We start from the raw sequence: 13,354 nt of genomic DNA, 5'->3' as shown, positions 1-13,354 counted from the left end.
TTGAGCCTTCATTTAAAAAAAGAATGAAAGTAGTCATCAACTTTCCCCCCCTCAACCCCCCCCCCCCCATGATAATTGAACCAGTTATAATCTCGTGGTCTGAAAAGTTCATCTATTTACATATTCTAAGTAAAACAAAAGTTCCAGTTGATAAAGAAAAATACTGATCTAAAGAAATATATTTATTTAAATTTAGGTAAGTATGAAGACTATGAACCTGCTTGACTGAAAATGCTGAGATCTTGTTTATATCTATGCTGGGTAAAACAGAAGAGAGTGGCCCCAGTATGCAAAAATGGAACACTAAATATAAAAATGCTCTCTTTTGATGCAGACAGCATTAAGCAGGCAGACTTACCTTCTTGTGTCCTTTTCACCTCAACTTTGTAGTTTCCAAAGAGGGTGAAGTAATGAGATACTTTTATTTTATTTTTTCTTTCTGCTCTGTTTTTTTCTCTGCTCGTTCTTCTTTCCAGCAAGTACAATACTCAGCAGGCAGACTGTGATACTGCCATGTGGCATTTAAGAGTAGAGGGGTGTACCATGTGTGTGAAACTAGTATAGACTCAGTAACATTCAACAGTTCCAGAACATTGCAGCGTAAGTTTTCTCTGGTTCTTCATTAGTGCTGGTGATACTGTAGTTTGTCTTTTCCTTCTGTGCCAACGAATGAGGTACAGGTATGTTCTTTCATACATCTTGTGTTTTAGGATAAATTCGCCTTTTGGGAAGTGATTGTTTCTGAACTGCCACTTTCACTTCCACCATACAACATGCTGTCTTTTCTAAAGAAAACAGATTATCTTGTCTGCTTCTGCATTTTGCTGCACTGGAAAATAAGTAAAGATGCTAAACAAGATGTGAAATGACATTCTACATCTTTCTGGTTCTGCTTGTTTGCATGTGTCCTCCATTGTTAACTGAGTGCTTAATTATTTACCTTTTAAACTAGTTAGAATTTGTTTGTTGTCGCATATTTCAGATTTTCAGACCCCAAATCAGTGCCACGTTATGTTGTGGCAAAAGCAACTTAGTTAGTTGCCCTATTAATAGTGATTAGAATTTAGCTGCTTTTCTTCCAACCAGATAATAATTACTGATACTGAATTAACAGCAGTTTGTAGGAGCAGAATTTACTCTCGGCTTCCATAAATCAGAAGGGGTTATCCATCTGTATTTCATATAATTGTTGGAACCACAGTACAATATCAGAAACTGCAGCTGGTATAGTAGTCTGACATGTTCTGTCCAATTTGAAAACTCAGAGGATGATTGAATTCCAGGCATTGTAAGGTGTGAGCATCTGTTTCAGATGCATGAACATCTCCATTACAGATCTCTTGCATTGTGAGACTGTGGGACTCACTTAAGTACAGGTTTGGATTTTAAGGTTTCCCAAGTGACTATGTAGATTCTTTAGGAAGAGATTGTATGTGTTAGCAAAAGGAAAATGGAAAGGAACTGCAAACACTGAGTGTAGCTGTCTGACCTGGCATCTCAGCCTCAGCACTTTTCACTTAATCCATGCTACTAAATTACCACTTCTGTGTAGTTGATTTGTTTATACACTCACATTCTCTGTCACTTGCACACACAGAGAGAAACACAAACCCTAGGAAGTCTGTTTCTCGAAATTATTGAGATAGGCAAGAAAATTCCTGACGTGATGGGAGTAGAGACCTTATTGAGTAAGACTGGTCCAGTTGGAATCTTTTGTAAGTATTAGAAACACTGACCTCTTAGGTAAATTTCCACCTCTAAAGGAGGAAACTAGGCTGTCCTTATGCCCATATCGCAAGCTATAGCTTTTGCCTTTCTGAGAAACGCTGTTAAAGAAATAAAGTACTGTTAATGCTCTATTTTCACTTTGATGTGAAGGAAAAATTTGAGGGCAAGACTTCCAAGGAATATCTGAGGTCACTTGGTTTGCTCAGCTTGAGGGAAGAGAAGGCTGAGGTGAGACCCCGACAGGGCGGTAGCGGGGAAGCTGCTGATCTCTCCTTGTGAGCAGTGATAGATCATAAGAAAATGGAAAGACCCTGTGTCAGGGGAAGTTCAGGCAGGACATTAGAAAAGATTCTTTGCTGAGTGAAAGGGTGGTCAGTCACTTGAACAGGCTTCTCAGGGAAGTGTTCACAGTGTCAAAGCCTCTCAGAATTCAGGGAGAGTCTGGGTGATGATCTTAGTCATCTGGTTTGGTGTTGAGTAGTCCTGCAAGAATCAGGGAGTTTGACTTGATGGTCCCATGAATACCTTCCAGCTTGGAATATTCAAGGATTTTATGATCCTGTGAAATATGAAGAGCTTTTAATTCTTCCTTTGAAACAAAAAGAAGTATGGTAAACAAATTTTTTTCAAGCTTTTCTACAAAATCTAAAATAGGTCTGTTTTCTTTGTGGCCATAATTTCATGTACTCTTGCATGTGTTTCCAAGCCTGGATATTAATAAGTGTGTAATGAACAGATACATTCAGAGCATCACAGATTCTTTAGAAAGCACTTCAAGTCAACTGGCTTGTCATTTTTAACAGGAAGGACAGGATAAGCTCCATCCCTCAGAGATCCCAGCAGAATACATAGCTGCAATAGACAGAACAGGTGACTGGGAGTCATTCAGACTGTACACAGTTATAACTGAAAGGCTATTTATCTTCACATTAAAAAGATGTAGCCCTCACAATAGTCTGTTGATCTGTGACAGTCCAGAGAACCTCAGAACTGTCCTGCTTCCCAATTCAGATACACCTTTTTTCTTTTTTTTTCGGAAGAGTAACCCTCCACAGCATTTGTTTTGAGGACTCCTTTACACACTGCTGAATGTTTAGAAAGTAACTCATTTTTGTAATAGTTTGGTGTGAATCAGTTTGGTATGTGGTAGGAGAGCATGTTATCTGCACTGAGAGTTAGAAACCACTTCTGTAATAAAAATAAACAGAAGTCTGTAGAAATAGGTAGCAGACAGGGCAAGGGAATTTTCTTGCCATTTCTGCATCTTTACAGAAGTACTTGGGTACTTGCAAGCCCCATTCTATCCCTATTCGTTAACACCAAGTACTATTTTGAACAAGGGCATGATGTGACACATTTAAGTTACGAATAGATTGCTGGAGATTCTGGAACCTTATTTGGCATGATTGCTGAGTAAGACAGGGTCCAGGCCAGGGACTGAGTATGGTACACTTACACAAAAAAATCCCCCAACAGACAAAAAACAACCAACCAAAGAAACCTCCAACCACAACAAAAAACTCCAGCAGAAAATATCCCTATACACCTTTCCTCCCACAAAACAAACCTCCATACCAACTAATAGATCTAAACCTACCAAAAGACAAAAGTGAAAGTAGAATGGTTGTATTTATTAAAAGCAGAAGTGTCCTATTTAATTTCTGATTCTGTCAAAAGTCTAAATAAACTCACAAACTTAACTTGAATCATGGAAACTTATTTTCTCTGCATTTACATTCTTTGTCTGGAGTTTTTGGTTACTTTTGTTACAGAGTGTCCCAACTTTCCATAATTGCAAATGTTTCTGAGGGCATTTAATGAATATGAATCAACATGCATAAAGTTTAAAATAGCTCAGACCCACTGAGCTTTAGTAGCTAGGTCTTTTTCCTGGTTAGCTCTTACAAAAACACCTGCATAAATTAGATGGTTGTACTGGGAGGCCAGAGAACAGTGTAAATCAAGGGAATCAAATGTCAGTTGAAAATAGGGTGTTTCCAGTCACACAGAGAGGAGTTTTCCTCTCTCTCTCATCTTTGGTGCCCATATCTTCCCCTGCTGAGTAATCAGTGGAAAAAAGATTTTTCTATTGTTTCTGAAGAAAGTCATGCTGAACCACAATGTTATTTCTATTTTTGACAGGGTGGCCTGTTGCGCAGCACCTAATACTTTTTCCCCTTTCCCTTTTTCCCCTTTCCCTTTTTCCCCTTTCCCTTTTTCCCCTTTCCCTTTTTCCCCTTTCCCTTTTTCCCCTTTCCCTTTTTCCCCTTTCCCTTTTTCCCCTTTCCCTTTTTCCCCTTTCCCTTTTTCCCCTTTCCCTTTTTCCCCTTTCCCTTTTTCCCCTTTCCCTTTTTCCCCTTTCCCTTTTTCCCCTTTCCCTTTTTCCCCTTTCCCTTTTTCCCCTTTCCCTTTTTCCCCTTTCCCTTTTTCCCCTTTCCCTTTTTCCCCTTTCCCTTTTTCCCCTTTCCCTTTTTCCCCTTTCCCTTTTTCCCCTTTCCCTTTTTCCCCTTTCCCTTTTTCCCCTTTCCCTTTTTCCCCTTTCCCTTTTTCCCCTTTCCCTTTTTCCCCTTTCCCTTTTTCCCCTTTCCCTTTTTCCCCTTTCCCTTTTTCCCCTTTCCCTTTTTCCCCTTTCCCTTTTTCCCCTTTCCCTTTTTCCCCTTTCCCTTTTTCCCCTTTCCCTTTTTCCCCTTTCCCTTTTTCCCCTTTCCCTTTTTCCCCTTTCCCTTTTTCCCCTTTCCCTTTTTCCCCTTTCCCTTTTTCCCCTTTCCCTTTTTCCCCTTTCCCTTTTTCCCCTTTCCCTTTTTCCCCTTTCCCTTTTTCCCCTTTCCCTTTTTCCCCTTTCCCTTTTTCCCCTTTCCCTTTTTCCCCTTTCCCTTTTTCCCCTTTCCCTTTTTCCCCTTTCCCTTTTTCCCCTTTCCCTTTTTCCCCTTTCCCTTTTTCCCCTTTCCCTTTTTCCCCTTTCCCTTTTTCCCCTTTCCCTTTTTCCCCTTTCCCTTTTTCCCCTTTCCCTTTTTCCCCTTTCCCTTTTTCCCCTTTCCCTTTTTCCCCTTTCCCTTTTTCCCTTTCAGATGTTTATACTGAGACTCCATTAGTTTAATTTTTGGGTACTGTCATTCTCTTAGTATCACTTAGCGAAGATGGATGAAGGAATTACTTAGCAGTGATATCTGTCTTCTGTGTCCTACTATTTCCAAAGTATTCGTATCTATTCAATACTATTCATACTATTTCTGAAGTATTCATATATCCAAAGGCATCCAAAACTGATGGCAGTTTTTTTTCTGAGGTGTTATATATTATTAAATATTCTTGTAATTTTGTAAATTAATTAATTAAATATTTTCTTCTGCATTCTCTGGAATGTTGTTTTTTATGCTGAAGCGTTAAAAACCCAACATTTTATGCTGCAAAGAGAATTCCCTTATGAGGAGCAGTTAGGTGTAGATTTCATTTAACCGTGTTATGAACTTTCCTTGTGCTGTGCATTTTTAAATGGCATTTTGAGTTTCATCTTATTGTTAAGTACAGCTATAGTTTTGTATCACATTGACTTCACAGACTAACTGTCAGCAGAGTAAGAACTGCAGATTTTCTCGCTGATGTTATGTTAAGAATATTAGACAGCCCAAACGCTTCACAGTATACCCTTCATAACAAAACAGGTAATTTAAGTAATGTTTTTGTTAAAACATGGCTATATGTTGGTATTTGTATATCTTACAGGCTTGTTTTAAGGAAAAAATTAAATACAATTTAAACTTCTAATTTTGATGCCAATCGTGATACTAACTACTATAATTGTTAACATCTTGGTTCCCCAGATTAATGGACATCATTGCAAGGTATTTGTAAGGCTGGGCTTTAAATCACAGGAGTGCAAAATTTTTTGATTTCAGCAAGTGTGGCTCTCCTCAGACAGGCATAGCAATGTATTTTTATTTTTGTAAGTAGATCTCCTTCTCAATATTTGCTTCTCATACATTGCTGTGTGTAATAGATGTCTCAAATCATAAATCCTCTGTAGGTTCCTATAAATTTAAACAGCTTACTAATATCTTGTAGTAGAGTATCTCAAATATCTTTTAAGTCAGTATGTCTGTTTTAATGACATGACATGCTTTTTTTATTCTGGAGTGGTAATATATATGTTGGTGCTTATATGTATGTACTTCCTCTACAGCTAGGGATTAAATGTTCAAATATGACTGCATATAACTATATTGCCATTATACCATGTCCTCTTTGGCTGATGCTAACAAAAGTTATTGTTCTACTTAGCTGGTAAAAGAAATGAAAGAATTATGGTTTGTTTATTTTTCATAGACTTTTCTAATTCCATTAATGCTGAACAAATAGCCTTTCAACAGCAGTACAAGACTAGTATATGCTTCCCATATAAGGGAAGGAAAGCTACATGTAGTTACTCCATTTGTTCTTTCAGTGCAAAATACTTATGTTACGCAAAATACTGTGTAATGGTCCTCTGATCTGCTGAGATGTATGCAATTAACTAAGCAGGAATAATAAGCTAAAAGAATATCAGACTGGGAGCAGAGAGTGACCTTACACTGCAAAGCTGTGAAATCATCACCAGTTTCTAATGTTACCACTGTTCCTCTTCTGACAAGTGTTTATCGGGATGCTTGTCAGTATTTCCAAGGGCAGTGAATCCCTTTAACACCTTAAACACCTTGAGGATACGGAGAAATTTTAGTTCATGCTTTGTCGCATTCTTATAACTAAAAATACAGGAATTGTCTTATTGGCACAAAATGCATGTCTGTGAGTTGGAGTAAGTTGTGTTGCTCATCAGTGAGGTGAGGTCGAATTACAGTTCTAGATGCCCTACCAGTGTCCTCAGAGTTTACCAGTAGGAGAATCTAGGCCTGGATGCTGTGAGCATATTTTGGCTTGTATATGTCCCTTTCATGGACATAAGGGTTTTTTTGTTTTTGTTTTTGTTTGTGAGTTTTTTTTGGGGGGGGGGGTTGTGGGTTTTTTTTGGTGTGATTTTTGTTTTGTTTTGTTTTTTGTTTGCTTATTTGTAGGTTTTTTGTTCGGGTATTTTTTGTTTTGTGTTGGCTTTTCGTTTGTGTTTTTTTGTACTTTTATGCTTTTTTTTTTTTTCCTTTTTTTTTTTCTGTTGTTGTTGGTTGAGGGTTTTTTCCCCCGCACTCCCAGAGACTTGAGACCTAGGAAGGATGTTGTACCTTGGATTTTTTTACATTCAGAATCAGAGTTTAAGCAAGTTTTGAGCTCTGTGTTTTCGTGGAAGTAAGGTAAGCCTGAGAAAAAGATTGTTCTTTGCTAGCATACTTACTTCTCCTTACCTTTGGACCGTTTCTTCTTAACCACAGTAGGCACAGAAATCCATGGAGATTGCTTTTCCCAACAGTATGCTCTTCAGTTTGAAACCAAGACCTGGACTGTTAAAGAGAATCTAGCAAGCCCCTCTGTGCGGGAGGGCGCAGATATCACTGTTTTTCATAGATTAAAAATACATGAAAGTGTCTTCAGTACAAAACTAGGAGATACTGAAAGGTAAAAGTTGAACTATTCGTGTAATTTATTTTGTTTGTTTTAACCATATTTTTCCATTTTCTTTTTAAAATATTTCTTGTCTTTTGAATTAGCTAGGGCAGCAGATTTGCCAGGGATGATGAATTACCCATTTTGGTGTTAAGTAAGAGGATTCAGCAAAAATCATTGAGGATGATGTCTTAATCAGTCATTAATGTCTCTTCATATGTGAATTTGTCAATTTATATCTCCTGTTTCCTTCTCTGTAATAAAATCTGAAATAATACGTTGTGAAAACCTTAATAGAAATTAATGAAACTGAGCCGAATCTTAAATTTAAAAAACCCCTTATAGTTGTGTTTGTTGCTGTTATATTATGTTAGTGCTTACCAAATTTTATTAACTGAAATAATGTGATACCCCTAAAAAATAGTTTTAAAGCTTTATAATACAAACAGTGCTTTAGTTTACTTTGTAATTACACTTTAAATGGTTGTGTGTAATATTTTCCATACTTTTAAGCAGAAGTTGATATGCTTACCATAAAGATAATTTCTAAAACTGTACACTCTCTAGTTCTGTGGTTCAACACTCTGTAACATACCTTTTAGGAGATGAAATTGAACTACAGCGGTAGATAAGAGTTTGTGCAATCAATATCCTACTTACCATTAATGTAGTTTTCCCTCCGTTCAAAGTGGGGATTTTTTGTAGTTAGTGACAATTGTCACTAACTATAATTCTATATGGGGAAGATCTGTTTATTGTATTGAGGTTCTTGACAGATCTTGTCTGTGCTGGAACATTACTTGATGACTGCAGAATTAACTTAATTCCTTTCTTTTTCCCCCCTCTGTACCACTTGTTCTAGTACGTTAAATTAAAAACATGGCTCAGTTACACATATATTCTATGTTGAGACAAAGCAATGTGAAATGGAGATGTGTTTCAGAGGGAAAATAATCATCATCATAAATATTGTTTGCAGTATAATCATCTGTATGCCAGTTGAAGGTGTCATTGGCACAATACAAGAGTAATAAGACAGGAGTCTTACCCAAATATGTAACCTCAAGGTTCTTAATCTTTTTGGTAATCTTTTTAATGGGCACTGTGGTGCCTTGTGGGACCTTATCTACTGCAGTGCTGAACTCTTAAGTGGCAGAAGGAATGGGAAATGCAAGTTTGAGCATATTTCCTCCTATAGATCTTTCCCAAATTTCCTTGGCAATGAGCTAACCATGATTCTGCCTCCCAATAACTTTTTGCTTTAAAGTGATTGTTGTTTCTTCCAGTTATTTTATTATTTTTACATTGTCAATTGTGCTAGACAAGTACAAGGATTAGATTCACTATTTTCCCTGATGCACAAAATTTTAACAGGAAAACTTATAAGTCCCTGCTTAAACTTATTTTTCCCTGAAAAATCCTATATGCTTAGCAGTATTTTAAATGTTTTTCCTGAAATCCAAACATTCTGTTTCAGTTTCCTACCTTTTTCTCATTGATGTTAAAAGAGGAAGTTTTTCAGTAAATTAGGACTAGTGTTGCATTACTTCAAATAGGAATATTTGTGGATTTTTTTTTTTTTTCCTGCTCAGGAGGGTATTTTACCTCTTTTATCTAATTAGAAGGAAAACTAACATCAGCACAGCAAAAACTAATGTTTTAGATTACTATTGTATATTGCCTTTCAGCATACTTTAATTAAAGTGACATTTGTTTGTCCTATAATATCACCATTCCCTAATCGATGTACTGAGCAAGCACCATGGTGACAAGATAAGTTGCTTTGTTTTGTTCCATATGTCTGTGTTCCAAATTTTCCATAGTTTTAATTGGTTCCCTGCAGAATAACATTTACAAGCATATGGTATGGAAAATGCTGACTGCATTTGTTATCATATATTTTAGTATATTGGTGGCACTAGATCAGTAAGCCTTTAAATGTGATTATGAGGTTATTTAATGCAGCCAATAGTGTGCTTAAAACACAGCAAAAATCTGCAGTGAGCCAAGTGGTATCAAGGAAATACGTTTAAATCTTTTCTTAATGCTTTAGGGATAGATGGGGAAGTCTGATTCAGACAAGGTTTTGGGTAATGTTTATGCTGAAACAAACTTTGTCACCTGAAAGCAATTCCGAAAGCTCTGTGGGGGCTACTTGCCCTCACAAAAGGAATGTCAGTCAGAACTGCAGAGGCAGTACATCTAGGATTATTGACATCCAGGATTATTGAAGAAATACACTGGTATTAGCTGATGAAATGGAATGCAGGTTCCACCCCTAAATCTCACACGTGTGGCTTTGAAGACATCAGTGGCGTATTTTTGCATGATTCTGCTCTGGAAAAAGATGGCCGGTGCAAAAGGAACGGAGGATGAGTGACTGAGAAGACCTCAGTCACCTCAGTGCATGTGGAGGTCTTAGTTCAATAGTATTGACATAGATTATGCCTCTTTGGTTATGCTGAAGGAGAGGTGTGTCATGGTAGAGAACATCTGAACTGAATTTTTTGCTAAGGCAAATTGACCAAAGTAGTTTCAGACTGCTCCAGGAAGTACTCAGTGGGTCACTGTATTAATGATCTCTTTGGATTTCATGAGCAGTCTGGATACCCGGACACAGCCCAAATAATCAGAGAAAGAGGATCACTTCATACATGGATATTTCTGATGTATGTATTACATCTTTGCATATGTGTCCAAGAGGTAACATATTGTCTCTGTCCCTAGCCTGAACCCCAATGTACTTACCAAGTAAACTATGTCTAAATTTCTACTGCTGTAGTGTCATCTATGTGAAAATAAGTATTAGGTATTAAAGCAAGATAATTTTATTAGTGAGTAGCCCTACACTGAAATTATATGCATGTTAAAAGTAATACAGGAATGTCATTATGCATTTTCTCTTTCTCATTTGCAATATGTCTATAGCTCTGACATTAATATTATAGTGGGGACAATTCAGAGATCTAAATACTGTAGACATAACTAATTACTGTATGAGTAGAAAGACCGTATTCTCATAATGAAGCATATGTTTCTATTCTCATAACATTACAAATAAAAAAAAACAGATTTTTTTTTTAAAGCCAGGTTTTATTCTGAGTGCACTGTCATTTTACTAACAAGCACAGTATTACAATTTTTATTCTGTGCTCAGCTTATACATCAAATCAGCCAAATATCTATCATTCAGGAGGACAACAGGAGTAAATCATATTACAACAATACAATTCCCTCATGGAAAAAGAAGCTGCCAATGATAATAAAGGAGTTTTTGTGGAATGGTGTATAGAGAGGCAGAGCAGAGCACTACTGGCTGCTACAAAGGAGTAGGTTTCTGATTTTCAGTGTGGAATAAGAAAGAGCAACTTGAAATAATCCTGAAGTTAAAAAACCAAAACAAAACAAAAGTGAAAACAAAACCTGGCATCTTTTTGGCATCATTCTCACCAGAGAATGGGTAAAAAACCAAAGACATTTTAGAATTATAGTATGATAATAAGCTGTTGAACAAGAAAGGTAAAAGTTGATGTGACTTTTGCCTGATCATCTCTTTGAGGTGTGATTTTCTTGCTCACTAATGATATTTCCACTGGGTTGTTGGCTTACTTCAGGCTATGGTTTCATTTTCAGCTTCGTGCCCATCACCTAAGGGTTACACTGACTTAAGAAACATGAAACTTAAATCCAAAGGCCTCTGTAACACGCAGTGTTCAAGTGCCTTCTGACTCTTGATCAATTTATTCTCGATTGCAAAGTTGCTTTCTTCATTTTAAAGAAGCAGCTAAACCTCTTAAACTCCAAGGTCAGATGTTAAGTCTGTGAGAGGCAGGTAAATTAACTGCATTATTTGAGTTGCATTCCCTTACCTTCACCAAAACAAACCCACCTGTTTTTATCCAATACACTTTCTCTTTGCTCTGTGTAATTTATTCCGCCTCTGCGGTGTATGACGTACGGGTTTATTGCCGCCAGTCACCTCCTGATGCACCACAGAGCTGATACAATTAATATGATGGGCACTCTGCTCCTCTGGCAAATACACTCCTTACTTTTAACTCATTTGTGTCTAGTATGTCAAAGAACAGTTTGGTCCTATAATAAGCCAAACAGCTCATAAAGCAGATGAATACAATCAAGCCCTGTAAACTAGATTGGCATCCCAGTCTCACTTCTGCATGTTACGTGGCAAGTGGGGAGGAGGAGAGAAGAGGAATTACATAGCTCGAGGTGGAAATTCAAAGATTTAGTCATTTTAGACACTAAAGATGACCTGGAATAGGAATATAACTTGTTCTTTTGCAAAGTTGAATTTCTGTATGCTGTATACTCAGTTATTAGGTGAGAGCACTAATCCTGTGCAAGACAGGTTAATTTGAACAACAAATGAGTTAATGCTGCACAAGTGAAAGAGAGAGACTTTAATTTTTATTTCAATAACTTCTGTCATAGAGAATCCTATTGACAGACTGTTGAAGTACTGCTGAGTCAAGATTAAATAATCATTGGGCTGGGAACATTTTCCTTTTTCAGCCATAGTAGACCATATCCTGTTTTGTCTTTGCAGGAAGAGTAATGTGATACTGTTACTGAGCCTAAGGCCATTAAAATAAGTATTTGCTTTATCATTTTGTTTATCTTACATAATACAAATTTAGGTTTCTTTAATTCTGTAAGAGGAAGCATATTTAATGTCTGTCTGACTTAATGCACTTTTTACCTTGATATAGCAGCAAAGATGGGATCCAAACACATGGTGTCAAAGTCAGACTTCCAAAATGTATGTGAATGTGGGCATATATATGTACCCCATGCACGATTCAGTTTGAAAGCCACTTACTGTTGAGTATTCGGAATGCATGCACTCCATGATCAAGTGGAAGTGCTGTCTCAAATGTTGATTCGGCAAAAATCTGGAGAAGCAGGAGAGTGTGACCATGTAAAGCTTATAAAACATGGTGAAAAATCAATGCCAAACCAATTGATGGAATAAATCTAATTTTAAAAGGAGCTAACAAGATTTTGATTGATGTTCACAATTCTGTAGTGCTTCTTTTTTATATTTAAATGGAATTTATGCATTATTTGATTACTCCAGCTATTCTTTTTCAAATGAAAACTTGATGGAGAAATCATTGTTCATTTCTGGATTTTTGCAATGTGAATATATGTGTGTAATAAGCTAGAGAGAAGGAAGGTATTTCAAAGACAGGCAGAGCAGACTTGCCTACGGTTACAGGCTATAACATTAGCTAAAAGTGAAAAGAGAGTAAATGTTTGCTGTTCCTAAGAATTATTTCTTGAACAGTGTTAAGTTTGTCTGCCTGCAGAATTCCAAAACAGAGCCTGTTGGTAATACAGAAATACTGAACTGCATTCTCATCAACAATAGCTGACTGTGCCATTTTTTTATTAGAAATGGCTGGAAAAGAGCGTTCCTGTCCTGTGGAAATTCCAGGAACAATCTAAAGATAAGACTTCTTGCCTGGCTGGCTTGTCAGATAGTTAACCTGCCTCATTTCCATTATTAATTTTGAAGGAACTTCATCATTCTGTGGAATGTTGTGAATTTGGGAAGCAACATTTTAAAATAAAACTCCCTTCTATCAAGAGCTTGACTCTTACATATAGCTTCTAAAATACTAATTTCAGAAGAGCAGACATAATCATAAGGCTGTGTTCAGCCTGCTGTGCGAAGTGCACTCACCATCAGAGTGCAAGTACGACTGGATAAATTACAGGTACAAGCTCTATATGTATGACAACTAAGGTGTGAAGACCTTCTCCTAGCCTTTGTTATAGACTAGTCATAGCTTTTTCTTATTATATCTTATTCAAGGAAAAGTATCAGGTAACATTTTATTCCTAATCTAGCCATTTCTGAGGACAGTGTTGAGTTTTTGATCCTTCCACTTTTGTTTGTGTTATTTGTAGGGCCGTGTCTCCCACACAAAATCGGATGGTGTGGAATTAGAAAATCCTCCATTTGTTTTATGTTTGTTCTGCTAACGGTATTGATCTTTGCTGTAAAGGGTTTTTTTTTTCATATTTGTAAGTAAAGCAAAACTATACAACAGATATTCAATAGGTAATGATT

The 13,354-nt window shown here is 36.9% G+C and overlaps 1 protein-coding gene across 1 annotated transcript in view; it reads left to right on the top strand.

Moving 5' to 3' along the window:
* The window catches only part of PRUNE2 (prune homolog 2 with BCH domain), a gene marked incomplete at both ends in the record, with an annotated part of 138,500 nt that overhangs the window by 10,163 nt on the left and 114,983 nt on the right, over positions 1-13,354 (top strand). The gene's annotated exons all lie outside the window — the stretch shown is intronic.

The sequence above is a fragment of the Coloeus monedula genome (genome assembly GCF_965178545.1).
Source record: "Coloeus monedula genome assembly, chromosome: Z".
Lineage (NCBI taxonomy): Eukaryota > Metazoa > Chordata > Aves > Passeriformes > Corvidae > Coloeus > Coloeus monedula.
Note: the sequence above shows the minus strand (reverse complement) of the source record. Positions and strands in the feature narration are given on the sequence as shown.